Source organism: Lathyrus oleraceus, chromosome 2 (genome assembly GCF_024323335.1).
Source record: "Lathyrus oleraceus cultivar Zhongwan6 chromosome 2, CAAS_Psat_ZW6_1.0, whole genome shotgun sequence".
Taxonomy (NCBI): Eukaryota; Viridiplantae; Streptophyta; class Magnoliopsida; order Fabales; family Fabaceae; genus Lathyrus; species Lathyrus oleraceus.
The window spans coordinates 297,330,179-297,342,415 of record NC_066580.1 but is presented as its reverse complement, the minus strand read 5'-3'; the positions used below and the strand labels follow the sequence as shown (position 1 = coordinate 297,342,415).

Here is a 12,237-nt window from a genome sequence, read left to right as displayed (position 1 = left end):
TTGGAATAAGGAACAAAAGTCATGTTGGGAAAAAATTCATTTGGAGTTTGGAAATTTATGAAAACTGGCTGTGAAGGTTTGGGTACACAACATGTCTAGGTTCCCTTTGAAAATTTTCAATAAAACAACCACTTTCAAGCCATTTTGTTTCAATGATGCATACGTCAAATGGAAAAACGTTCAACATCAAAGTTGTAGACCATTTCAATATGATCAATTAAGACTTACATTTTGCATCAATTGGATTTATAATGAGAAACTTATGGGCACTTGAAGTTGGACATGTTTCAAATTCAATGACTTAGGTCCAAAGTGACCTATAATGTTTTGTATTATCACATGTGTTTATTTTAGGATTATGCAACTTTGTCCAACATAACATTTTAAGTATACATCTTAAGCTTTCCAATGCATTTGTTTTATCTCAAAATCATAAAAAATAAGGAAGTTAGGTCCTTGGGAAGTTGACCTAAAATTAGAGTCTCAGTCAAAATGACCTATAATGTTTTGAAATTAATGATGACCTTACAAGTTTCAAATGGATTTTTGGTGAACATGAAAGTTTGTCATATGGTTCTTAAGAACATTGTTTATCTTGGGGTCATCTTCATTTGACAAACACATCAAACATTGTGTCTCAGTGATCCTCAGTTTAGTCAGATGACTTGACTGGTCAACTTCTCAAGGCCAAACTTCAAATATTGATGAATGAATGATTGAGGAACCTCACATAAGCTCATATATGCATAAAATAATGAATGAAAGAACTTCCCTTGATTAAATTTGATCATAGGATGAGGTTTCTTTATGAGCAAGGCACAGTTGATGCACAATTGAATTAGGGTTTCCTTGGGGAATAATCCTTAAGCCCTTTGGGTTATCTTGATCAAATTGGAAAATTGAGATACTTGGGAGACATATATGATAATTAAGATCTTTGTGGACCATTTTCATGCTTGTTCTTATCTTCATCTAGCCACTTCATTAAGCTTATGAGTCTCCTAGGAGCATTGGAGCAGATAATCACTTGAGCTTCAAAACAAAAAGAGTTAGTGACATATTTTTTGTGCTTTTGGTTAGTAAACAAAATAAGAAAAGCAATAATATACCATACAAGCATGCTTGGTGGTCTCAAACCAACTCACACAAGTCTCTTCCCTAGGGTAAATGAGCCACACATGCTATGATCCTTAAGGCAATGCACTGAGCAATGATATGATGCCATGAGGGATCTTAGGGTCAAAAATTAGGGTCTCACAGGTGGCTAAGGCGTCTACTTTGCTCGCTAATTGTTTAAGTTGCTCACTAGTATGTATGTTTTTGTTCAAGAAGTCTTTGTTTGTTTGAGCTTGGGTAGCTATGAAGCTCTCCATCATTAGTTTAAGGTTGGACTTCCTAGGCATGTTAGGAGCGTTATTAGTTGGATTTTGATATCTAGGCGGAACAGCGGGTGATTGGCCAGGTGCATACAGGGCATTGTTATTCTTATATGAAAAGTTAGGATGATTTTTCCAATTTGGGTTGTAGGTATTCGAATAAGGATTTCCTTGTGCGTAATTCACTTGATCAGTTGGGACTCCTACTAATATCTGACGTTCTGGTGCAGTGTGTCCAGGATTCCACATAACTCATAGTTTGGAGTCACGGCAACCCGGTGGTTGCGGGTGGTATGGTCAAGTTGTCTAACTTTTGAACAAGGGCATCTACCTTTGCATTGACGTGGTCAAGGCTACTGATTTCGTACAATCCACTTTTTGTTTGGGACTTTTCTACTGGAGTTCTTTCACCTCCCCATTGGCAATGGTTTTCGGCCATGTTTTCAATGAGTTGATAGGCTTCGTTGTATGGCTTGTCCATAAGTGCACCGCCCGCAGCAGCGTCTACTGTCAGTCTTGCGTTATACAGAAGCCCATTGTAAAATGTGTGAATGATCACCCAATCTTCGAGACCGTGATGTGTACATATCTTCATCATGTCTTTGTATCTCTCCCACGCATCGTAGAGAGATTCTACATCCTTTTGTCGAAATCCGTTGATTTGCGCTCTCAACATAGTAGTTTTGCTTGGCGGAAAATATCGGTATAAGAAAATGTTCTTCAGTTCTTCCCATGTTGTAGTTGAGTTGGATGGCAAGGATTGCAACCAAGCCCAAGCTCAGTCTCTTAGAAAGAAAGAAAAGAGGCGTAGTCTTATTGCATCTTGAGATACACCATTCGCCTTCATAGTGTCTGCGTACTGCACAAACTTGGTCAAATGTTCATTAGGGTCGTCCGTAGGATTTCCAGCAAATTGATATTGTTGGACGACTGATAATAATGAGGGTTTTAGCTCGAAATCATTTCGATTGATAGCGGGGGCAGCAATTTTGTTGTGAGGTTCTTCTTGGGACGGGGTACCGTAGAACTTAAGAGGACGATTATGTGGTCCTACTGCGGCCATGGTTGATTTTTCAACTGGCTCAGCCGTAGGAAAGAAGATATTGGGAATATTGTACCTTTGTTGGTACTCTAGTATTCGGCGTCTTAAATATAAGAAATGCTCTAATTCAGCGATTGATGGAGCTAAGTTGTCGCCTTGTGAGCGAGTACTTGGCATACAATCGGGGGAAATAAGGGAAAGGAGATTAGTTTTTTTACCTTAGTCTATATTGTGCAACAAAATAATCGCACTATTTGACTATATCAGGTCCCCGGCAACGGCGCCAAAAACTTGATACGTCTCGTGACTGTATATAGAATATAGTCTATCGGGTACTTGACTGCAAGTGCACAGTCTAGTCGTTTTAGTTTTAAAAGATATTGAACCCACAAGGACCGATGGTCAAACTAATTCTACCGACGTTACTATGTTTAGTTAAGGGAATGATTTTTAGAAGTTTGGTTGAAGAAAATTAAATCTAAGGGAAATTAAGTTTTAAGATAATATTAATAAAAGGATATCAGTATGCAGCGCATTAATCGTCAGGGATTCGATAAGTCACCGGTGTAAAATTTAAGTACCAAATATCTTTCAGTAGAAAATACTTATTTTAAAAGGCTCTATCTCACACTCTCGTGATTGTTGATTTGGACTATACTTTTAAGTCTGAATGTACGCTCTCGCTGTCCCATTTAAAGTTAAAAATACTTTTTGAAAATAAATAATTTCTAATTTCTTTTAAAGTGCTCTCGCTGTTTTTAAAATCAATGCCTAGTTTTTACTATCCAGTTCGATCGTCATGCTCTCGCAATTGTTGGTTCTCACCTTAGTTAATTTCCCACTCTCGTGGAAAAATCGTATTAAATAGTTTCCCACTCTTGTGACAAAGTTAATTAAATTTAAATTAAAAACCACAGCCAAAAAGATTGTTTGAGGAAAGAAGTTTTACACCGATTATTATTAAATCTCGTCTAATTAAATTGTTACATACCGATACTGTTAGTCTAGCCAGAGATGTTAAACAATGCAAACTAGACGAACATAAACAGATCAACAATAAAGCAAACATGATTATAATAATAATAAAGCAATAACAATTGTAATTGAATAAAGCAATAACATTTTAAGTAGACATCTTAAGCTTTCCAATGCATTTGGTATCATCTCAAAATCATAAAAAATAAGGAAGTTAGGTCCTTGGGAAGTTGACCTAAAATTAGGGTCTCTGTCAAAATGACCTATAATGTTTTGAAATTAATGATGACCTTACAAGTTTCAAATGGATTTTTGGTGAACATGAAAGTTTGTCATATGGTTCTTAAGAACATTGTTTATCTTGGGGTCATCTTCATTTGACAAACACATCAAACATTGTGTCTCAGTGATCCTCAGTTTAATTAGATGACTTAACTGGTCAACTTCTCAAGGCCAAACTTCAAATATTAATGAATGAATGATTGAGAAACCTCACATAAGCTCATATATGAATAAAATAATGAATGAAAGAACTTCCCTTGATTAAATTTGATCATATGATGAGGTTGCTTCATGAGCAAGGCACAGTTGATGCACAATTGAATTAGGGTTTCCATGGGGAATAATCCTCAAGCCCTTTGGGTTATCTTGATCAAATTGGAAAATTGAGATACTTGGGAGACATATATGATAATTAAGATCTTTGTGGACCATTTTCATGCTTGTTCTCATCTTCATCTAGCCACTTCATTGAGCTTAGGAGTCTCCTAGGAGCATTGGAGCACATGATCACTTGAGCTTTAAAACAAAAAGAGTTAGCGACATATTTTTCTGCTTTTGGTTACTAAACAAAATAAGAAAAGCAATAATATACCATACAAGCATTCTTGGTGGTCTCAAATACACTCACACAAGTCTCACCCCTAGGGTAAAGGAGCCACACATGCTATGATCCTTGAGGCAATGCACTGAGCAATGATATGATGCCATGAGGGATCTTGGGGTCAAAAATTAGGGTCTCACAGGTGGCTAAGGCGTCTACTTTGTTCGCTAATTGTTTAAGTTGCTCACTAGTAGGTATGTTTTTTTTCAAGAAGTCTTTGTTTGTTTGAGCTTGGGTAGCTATGAAGCTTTCCATCATTAGTTTAAGGTTGAACTTCCTAGGCTTGTTAGGAGCGTTATTAGTTGGCTTTTGATATCCAAGAGGGACAACAGGTGATTGGCCAGGTGCATACAGGGCGTTGTTATTCTTATACGAAGAGTTAGGATGATTTTTCCAATCTAGGTTGTAGGTATTCGAATAAGGATTTCCTTGTGCGTAATTCACTTGATCAGTTGGGACTCCTACTAATATCTGACGTTCTGGTGCAGTGTGTCCAGGAGTTCCACATAACTCATAGTTTGGAGTCACGGCAACCACGGTGGCTGCGGGTGGTATGGTCAAGTTGTCTAACTTTTGAACAAGGGCATCTACCTTTGCATGGACGTGGTCAAGGCTACTGATTTCGTACATTCCACTTTTTGTTTGGGACTTTTCTACTGGAGTTCTTTCACCTCCCCCTTGGCAATGGTTTTGGGCCATGTTTTCAATGAGTTGATAGGCTTTGTTGTATGGCTTGTCCATAAATGCACCGCCCGCAGCAGCGTCTACTGTCAGTCTTGCGTTATACAAAAGCCCATTGTAAAATGTGTGAATGATCACCCAATCTTCGAGACCGTGATGTGTACATATCTTCATCATGTCTTTGTATCTCTCCCACGCGTCGTAGAGAGATTCTACATCCTTTTGTCGAAATCCGTTGATTTGCGCTCTCAACATAGCAGTTTTGCTTGGCGGAAAATATCGGGATAAGAAAACGTTCTTCAGTTCTTCCCATGTTGTAACTGAGTTAGATGGCAAGGATTGCAACCAAGCCCAAGCTCAGTCTCTTAGAGAGAAAGAAAAGAGGCGTAGTCTTATCGCATCTTGAGATACACCATTCGCCTTCATAGTGTCTGCGTACTGCACAAACTTGGTCAAATGTTCATTAGGGTCGTCCGTAGGATTTCCAGCAAATTGATGTTGTTGGACGACTGATAATAATGAGGGTTTTAGCTTGAAATCATTTCGATTGATAGCGGGGGCAGCAATTTTGTTGTGAGGTTCTTTTTGGGACGGGGTACCGTAGAACATAAGAGGACGATTATGTGGTCCTACTGCGGCCATGGTTGATTTTTCAACTGGCTCAGCCGTAGGAAAGAAGATATTGGGAATATTGTACCTTCGTTGGAACTCTAGTATTCGGCATCTTAAATATAAGAAATGCTCTAATTAAGCGATTGGTAGAGCTAAGTTGTGGCCTTGCGAGCGAGTACTTGGAATACAATCGGGGGAAGTAAGGGAAATTTTTACATTAGTCTATACGGTGAAACAAAAGAATCGCACTATTTGACTAAATCAGGTCCCCGACAACGGCGCCAAAAACTTGATACGTTTCGTGACTGTGTATAGAATATAGTCTATCGGGTACTTGACTGCAAGTGCGCAGTCTAGTCGTTTTAGTTTTAAAAGATATTGAACCCACAAGGACCGATGGTCAAACTAATTCTACCGACGTTACTATGTTTTGTTAAGGGAATGATTTTTAGAAGTTTGGTTGAGGAAAATTAAATCTAAGGGAAATTAAGTTTTAAGATAATATTAATAAAAGGATATCAGTATGCAACGCATTAATCGTCAGGGATTCGATAAGTCACCGGTGTATAATTTAAGTACCAAATATCTTTCAGTAGAAAAAACTTATTTAAAAGGCTTTATCTCACACTCTCGTGATTGTTGATTTGGACTATACTTTTAAGTCAGAATGTACGCTCTCGCTGTCCCATTTAAAGTTAAAAATACTTTTTGAAAATAAATAAGTTCTAATTGCTTTTAAAGTGCTCTCGCTGTTTTAAAATCAATGCCTAGTTTTTACTATCCAGTTCGACCCTCATGCTCTCGCAATTGTTGGTTCTCACCTTAGTTAATTTCCCACTCTCGTGGCAAAATCGTATTAAATAGTTTCCCACTCTTGTGACAAAGTTAATTAAATTAAATTAAAAACCACAGCCAAAAAGATTGTTTGAGGAAAGAAGTTTTACACCGATTATTGTTAAATCTCGTCTAATTAAATTGTTACATACTCATACTGTTAGTTTAGCCGGACATGTTAAACAATGCAAACTAGACGAACATAAACAGATCAACAATAAAGCAAACATGATTATAATAATAATAAAGCAATAACAATTGTAATTGAATAAAGCAATAACATTTTAAGTAGACATCTTAAGCTTTCCAATGCATTTGGTATCATCTCAAAATCATAAAAAATAAGGAAGTTAGGTCCTTGGGAAGTTGACCTAAAATTAGGGTCTCAGTCAAAATGACCTATAATGTTTTGAAATTAATGATGACCTTACAAGTTTCAAATGGATTTTTGGTGAACATGAAAGTTTTTCATATGGTTCTTAAGAACATTGTTTATCTTGGGGTCATCTTCATTTGACAAACACATCAAACATTGTGTCTCAGTGATCCTCAGTTTAGTCAGATGACTTGACTGGTCAACTTCTCAAGGCCAAACTTCAAATATTGATGAATGAATGATTGAGGAACCTCACATAAGCTCATATATGCATAAAATAATGAATGAAAGAACTTCCCTTGATTAAATTTGATCATAGGATGAGGTTTCTTTATGAGCAAGGCACAGTTGATGCACAATTGAATTAGGGTTTCCTTGGGGAATAATCCTTAAGCCCTTTGGGTTATCTTGATCAAATTGGAAAATTGAGATACTTGGGAGACATATATGATAATTAAGATCTTTGTGGACCATTTTCATGCTTGTTCTTATCTTCATCTAGCCACTTCATTAAGCTTATGAGTCTCCTAGGAGCATTGGAGCAGATAATCACTTGAGCTTCAAAACAAAAAGAGTTAGTGACATATTTTTGTGCTTTTGGTTAGTAAACAAAATAAGAAAAGCAATAATATACCATACAAGCATGCTTGGTGGTCTCAAACCAACTCACACAAGTCTCTTCCCTAGGGTAAATGAGCCACACATGCTATGATCCTTAAGGCAATGCACTGAGCAATGATATGATGCCATGAGGGATCTTAGGGTCAAAAATTAGGGTCTCACAGGTGGCTAAGGCGTCTACTTTGCTCGCTAATTGTTTAAGTTGCTCACTAGTATGTATGTTTTTGTTCAAGAAGTCTTTGTTTGTTTGAGCTTGGGTAGCTATGAAGCTCTCCATCATTAGTTTAAGGTTGGACTTCCTAGGCATGTTAGGAGCGTTATTAGTTGGATTTTGATATCTAGGCGGAACAGCGGGTGATTGGCCAGGTGCATACAGGGCATTGTTATTCTTATATGAAAAGTTAGGATGATTTTTCCAATTTGGGTTGTAGGTATTCGAATAAGGATTTCCTTGTGCGTAATTCACTTGATCAGTTGGGACTCCTACTAATATCTGACGTTCTGGTGCAGTGTGTCCAGGATTCCACATAACTCATAGTTTGGAGTCACGGCAACCCCGGTGGTTGCGGGTGGTATGGTCAAGTTGTCTAACTTTTGAACAAGGGCATCTACCTTTGCATTGACGTGGTCAAGGCTACTGATTTCGTACAATCCACTTTTTGTTTGGGACTTTTCTACTGGAGTTCTTTCACCTCCCCATTGGCAATGGTTTTCGGCCATGTTTTCAATGAGTTGATAGGCTTCGTTGTATGGCTTGTCCATAAGTGCACCGCCCGCAGCAGCGTCTACTGTCAGTCTTGCGTTATACAGAAGCCCATTGTAAAATGTGTGAATGATCACCCAATCTTCGAGACCGTGATGTGTACATATCTTCATCATGTCTTTGTATCTCTCCCACGCATCGTAGAGAGATTCTACATCCTTTTGTCGAAATCCGTTGATTTGCGCTCTCAACATAGTAGTTTTGCTTGGCGGAAAATATCGGTATAAGAAAATGTTCTTCAGTTCTTCCCATGTTGTAGTTGAGTTGGATGGCAAGGATTGCAACCAAGCCCAAGCTCAGTCTCTTAGAAAGAAAGAAAAGAGGCGTAGTCTTATTGCATCTTGAGATACACCATTCGCCTTCATAGTGTCTGCGTACTGCACAAACTTGGTCAAATGTTCATTAGGGTCGTCCGTAGGATTTCCAGCAAATTGATATTGTTGGACGACTGATAATAATGAGGGTTTTAGCTCGAAATCATTTCGATTGATAGCGGGGGCAGCAATTTTGTTGTGAGGTTCTTCTTGGGACGGGGTACCGTAGAACTTAAGAGGACGATTATGTGGTCCTACTGCGGCCATGGTTGATTTTTCAACTGGCTCAGCCGTAGGAAAGAAGATATTGGGAATATTGTACTTTGTTGGTACTCTAGTATTCGGCGTCTTAAATATAAGAAATGCTCTAATTCAGCGATTGATGGAGCTAAGTTGTCGCCTTGTGAGCGAGTACTTGGCATACAATCGGGGGAAATAAGGGAAAGGAGATAGTTTTTTTACCTTAGTCTATATTGTGCAACAAAATAATCGCACTATTTGACTATATCAGGTCCCCGGCAACGGCGCCAAAAACTTGATACGTCTCGTGACTGTATATAGAATATAGTCTATCGGGTACTTGACTGCAAGTGCACAGTCTAGTCGTTTTAGTTTTAAAAGATATTGAACCCACAAGGACCGATGGTCAAACTAATTCTACCGACGTTACTATGTTTAGTTAAGGGAATGATTTTTAGAAGTTTGGTTGAAGAAAATTAAATCTAAGGGAAATTAAGTTTTAAGATAATATTAATAAAAGGATATCAGTATGCAGCGCATTAATCGTCAGGGATTCGATAAGTCACCGGTGTAAAATTTAAGTACCAAATATCTTTCAGTAGAAAATACTTATTTAAAAGGCTCTATCTCACACTCTCGTGATTGTTGATTTGGACTATACTTTTAAGTCTGAATGTACGCTCTCGCTGTCCCATTTAAAGTTAAAAATACTTTTTGAAAATAAATAATTCTAATTTTAAAGTGCTCTCGCTGTTTTTAAAATCAATGCCTAGTTTTTACTATCCAGTTCGATCGTCATGCTCTCGCAATTGTTGGTTCTCACCTTAGTTAATTTCCCACTCTCGTGGAAAAATCGTATTAAATAGTTTCCCACTCTTGTGACAAAGTTAATTAAATTTAAATTAAAAACCACAACCAAAAAGATTGTTTGAGGAAAGAAGTTTTACACCGATTATTATTAAATCTCGTCTAATTAAATTGTTACATACCGATACTGTTAGTCTAGCCAGAGATGTTAAACAATGCAAACTAGACGAACATAAACAGATCAACAATAAAGCAAACATGATTATAATAATAATAAAGCAATAACAATTGTAATTGAATAAAGCAATAACATTTTAAGTAGACATCTTAAGCTTTCCAATGCATTTGGTATCATCTCAAAATCATAAAAAATAAGGAAGTTAGGTCCTTGGGAAGTTGACCTAAAATTAGGGTCTCTGTCAAAATGACCTATAATGTTTTGAAATTAATGATGACCTTACAAGTTTCAAATGGATTTTTGGTGAACATGAAAGTTTGTCATATGGTTCTTAAGAACATTGTTTATCTTGGGGTCATCTTCATTTGACAAACACATCAAACATTGTGTCTCAGTGATCCTCAGTTTAATTAGATGACTTAACTGGTCAACTTCTCAAGGCCAAACTTCAAATATTAATGAATGAATGATTGAGAAACCTCACATAAGCTCATATATGAATAAAATAATGAATGAAAGAACTTCCCTTGATTAAATTTGATCATATGATGAGGTTGCTTCATGAGCAAGGCACAGTTGATGCACAATTGAATTAGGGTTTCCATGGGGAATAATCCTCAAGCCCTTTGGGTTATCTTGATCAAATTGGAAAATTGAGATACTTGGGAGACATATATGATAATTAAGATCTTTGTGGACCATTTTCATGCTTGTTCTCATCTTCATCTAGCCACTTCATTGAGCTTAGGAGTCTCCTAGGAGCATTGGAGCACATGATCACTTGAGCTTTAAAACAAAAAGAGTTAGCGACATATTTTCTGCTTTTGGTTACTAAACAAAATAAGAAAAGCAATAATATACCATACAAGCATTCTTGGTGGTCTCAAATACACTCACACAAGTCTCACCCCTAGGGTAAAGGAGCCACACATGCTATGATCCTTGAGGCAATGCACTGAGCAATGATATGATGCCATGAGGGATCTTGGGGTCAAAAATTAGGGTCTCACAGGTGGCTAAGGCGTCTACTTTGTTCGCTAATTGTTTAAGTTGCTCACTAGTAGGTATGTTTTTTTCAAGAAGTCTTTGTTTGTTTGAGCTTGGGTAGCTATGAAGCTTTCCATCATTAGTTTAAGGTTGAACTTCCTAGGCTTGTTAGGAGCGTTATTAGTTGGCTTTTGATATCCAGAGGGACAACAGGTGATTGGCCAGGTGCATACAGGGCGTTGTTATTCTTATACGAAGAGTTAGGATGATTTTTCCAATCTAGGTTGTAGGTATTCGAATAAGGATTTCCTTGTGCGTAATTCACTTGATCAGTTGGGACTCCTACTAATATCTGACGTTCTGGTGCAGTGTGTCCAGGAGTTCCACATAACTCATAGTTTGGAGTCACGGCAACCACGGTGGCTGCGGGTGGTATGGTCAAGTTGTCTAACTTTTGAACAAGGGCATCTACCTTTGCATGGACGTGGTCAAGGCTACTGATTTCGTACATTCCACTTTTTGTTTGGGACTTTTCTACTGGAGTTCTTTCACCTCCCCCTTGGCAATGGTTTTGGGCCATGTTTTCAATGAGTTGATAGGCTTTGTTGTATGGCTTGTCCATAAATGCACCGCCCGCAGCAGCGTCTACTGTCAGTCTTGCGTTATACAAAAGCCCATTGTAAAATGTGTGAATGATCACCCAATCTTCGAGACCGTGATGTGTACATATCTTCATCATGTCTTTGTATCTCTCCCACGCGTCGTAGAGAGATTCTACATCCTTTTGTCGAAATCCGTTGATTTGCGCTCTCAACATAGCAGTTTTGCTTGGCGGAAAATATCGGGATAAGAAAACGTTCTTCAGTTCTTCCCATGTTGTAACTGAGTTAGATGGCAAGGATTGCAACCAAGCCCAAGCTCAGTCTCTTAGAGAGAAAGAAAAGAGGCGTAGTCTTATCGCATCTTGAGATACACCATTCGCCTTCATAGTGTCTGCGTACTGCACAAACTTGGTCAAATGTTCATTAGGGTCGTCCGTAGGATTTCCAGCAAATTGATGTTGTTGGACGACTGATAATAATGAGGGTTTTAGCTTGAAATCATTTCGATTGATAGCGGGGGCAGCAATTTTGTTGTGAGGTTCTTTTTGGGACGGGGTACCGTAGAACATAAGAGGACGATTATGTGGTCCTACTGCGGCCATGGTTGATTTTTCAACTGGCTCAGCCGTAGGAAAGAAGATATTGGGAATATTGTACCTTCGTTGGAACTCTAGTATTCGGCATCTTAAATATAAGAAATGCTCTAATTAAGCGATTGGTAGAGCTAAGTTGTGGCCTTGCGAGCGAGTACTTGGAATACAATCGGGGGAAGTAAGGGAAATTTTTACATTAGTCTATACGGTGCAACAAAAGAATCGCACTATTTGACTAAATCAGGTCCCCGGCAACGGCGCCAAAAACTTGATACGTTTCGTGACTGTGTATAGAATATAGTCTATCGGGTACTTGACTGCAAGTGCGCAGTCTAGTCGTTTTAGTTTTAAAA

General features: G+C 38.1%; 2 non-coding genes across 2 annotated transcripts; both read left to right on the top strand.

Annotated features, from left to right (window-relative positions):
* The first annotated feature begins 1,945 nt into the window (after nucleotides 1–1,945).
* Nucleotides 1,946–2,052, top strand: LOC127124713 (small nucleolar RNA R71). The gene has a single exon (XR_007804174.1). It is a non-coding gene; the product is annotated as a small nucleolar RNA R71 (small nucleolar RNA).
* A 6,198-nt stretch (nucleotides 2,053–8,250) lies between these two features.
* LOC127124712 (small nucleolar RNA R71) lies at nucleotides 8,251–8,357 on the top strand. The gene has a single exon (XR_007804173.1). It is a non-coding gene; the product is annotated as a small nucleolar RNA R71 (small nucleolar RNA).
* Nucleotides 8,358–12,237: the final 3,880 nt, after the last annotated feature.